The sequence below is a fragment of the Schistocerca serialis genome, chromosome 9, assembly GCF_023864345.2.
Source record: "Schistocerca serialis cubense isolate TAMUIC-IGC-003099 chromosome 9, iqSchSeri2.2, whole genome shotgun sequence".
Lineage (NCBI taxonomy): Eukaryota > Metazoa > Arthropoda > Insecta > Orthoptera > Acrididae > Schistocerca > Schistocerca serialis.
In genome coordinates, this window is record NC_064646.1 from 344,926,432 (window position 1) to 344,928,896 (window position 2,465).

Below are 2,465 nucleotides of genomic sequence, written 5' to 3' on the forward strand. Positions count from 1 at the left end.
TCCTGACTCATTCTAATGTTGCGCTGCTCCTTCTCTACCGAAAACGCAATATTCTCTGCCTCCTTATGTACAGGTAGGTCCGGCTTTCGTGACGTGTACTGCGTCAGTGTTACATGGGAAATTTCCGATACTTTTGACCGACTCTCGTCACACGTACAGTTCAATTCCCTGTTACATAGGGACGCCCAGACAGTTTTGACCTATAGCGCATACAAAACCAAAATTGTCGACTCACCTAACTGTCAATATCATCTGAGTAAGGAAGCAGACCTGAACTATAAGGGAAAATCAAAAACTTTACATCTGAGGGTAGTTGTTGCAGCGTATATGCAACCTAACACGAGTCCGATGCGTGTATATAAGCACCGACATGTAGGCGAGGGATTAAGGTGGTATTAGCGTTTTTCCAAAGTGTATGCCGAATATTTGGCAACGTTAATCATTGCGACGTTATTAACAAATGGGTGCAAACAGGCCCAACATGCAATCAACATTTTCTTGGCTACTGAAGGACAAACACCGGTTGACATTAATTGGAGAATGAAGTATGTGTATGGGGCAGCATGTCTGTCGAAAACCACCATTGCTGAATTGTGTGCCAAATTCCATGTTGGTTGCAATTCGATCCGAGACACCAGTCAACCAGGAAGCCCAGGCTCATCCATTACACTCGACACTTGAGGTGGTCGAGCATCCATCGTATAGTGCTGACCCTCATACATGTAAAAAACTGGTTCAGTGTAATAAGGAAGATCTACATCTATATTATGGAAGCCGTTGATACATTATACTGCATTGTTACTGCCCCCCTCCCTGCTCCAGTCGCCACTGTCACGAGGGAAGAACGGTTGTTGGTAAACCCCCGTGCGAACTCGAATGTTTATAATCTTCCTTTCAATATCATTTCACGAAATATGCATAGGAGGTAGCAATATGAGGGCTGACTCTTTTGGGAACTTACGCTATCGGAATTTTAACAGTAAACCACATCGTTGAGCATAATGCCTCCTTTGTAGCGCAACCCACTGCAGTTAGGAGCATCCCTCAGACACTTTCGCACTGACTAAACGAACCTGTGACGAAATGTGTTTCTCAACTTTCAATCTTCATTATTTCATCAATCAATCCTATCAGTTAAGAATTCTAGACTGGCGAGCAATTACCAAGTGTCGATTGAATGATGGTTTTGTAAGCTTTTTCCTTCAAGGGTAAACTTCACTTCCTGAGGATTCTACTAATGAATCTCAGTCTGGCATCTGTCTTATCTACTATTAGTTTTATACGGTCATTGCACTTTATCGAATTTTGAGATATATAATGGACATGATTGCTGTCACTCAATGTTTGGCAATCCTGGAAATCCACAAAAATGCCTTTTTCTATCACTTTTACAGCTAATCTAGAGCATGCTTGTGTTAGAAATTCTTCTACAATAGAAAAAATGAACAGTTTTACTGTTCCTCAGGTGTGTAAAAAAACTAGTTCAAAGTAATAGGGAACATCTGCATCTATATTACACAAGCCGATAGTACTTTGTGTACAACTGTCACTTTTCCACTTTCCTGTCGCCAGCTTATACCTAACATATAACATTCGCCTTTCCCTGTACTGTGTGTCTATCTTCTGTATGTCTCCCTGTATTTTGCCCCAGTTTTCTTGCACTTTGATTTCCCTGTATACAACAACAGCATCTGCTAACAAACAAATGAAGTTATTGATGTTATTCCCTAGTTAATGTACAGGGTGGCCAAAATGAAACACCGCTGGAAACTGTTTGTAAGACTGACACGGAGCTGACACTTGTATAGTAGAACTTCCCAACACAAAAAATTCTGGAAACCATGGTTCTGATGCACTGGTTGGTAGCTGTCACATGTCTGTGCATGTACGTCCCCCGGATGCTCTGTACCAAGCATTGTATTGTGTCTCTGCTTTTGAGTGAATGAAAGACAGTGGTAAGGCAAGGGGCTGCAGGGAATGCGTTCCACGTCAGTTACCCGCCCAATGGGGGTAACGATACTTGCTAGGCGCCATGGCATTAGTTGTATAAATATTTTTGTCGTTTCACTCCTGACATTAATAGGGTCAACTAGAGAGCTTTTGGACTATGGCGGACCCCTTCGCTTGCACGCATTTTACCACTAAAATAGCGTGTAAACAAGACAGTGTATTTTTCACTGTCTATATATCTACATTATTGTAACTGGAGTCATTGCTGGTATTATTTTTCACATTAATCTGTCATTATTGTGCATCTGACCACACGCAACTATTGACATTCTTCTATTATCGTGCTTGAGAGAAAACGAGTGAGTGTTTTCTTTCACAAAATACACAGTGTAACAAAAATCACACATAAACTTTCAGAAAACATTCCTCACATATAGAAGGATAAAATATGGTACATGGACATCGGTCTGGAAACACTTCGTTTCCATGTTAGAGTTTGTTTTCTACTTCTCTTC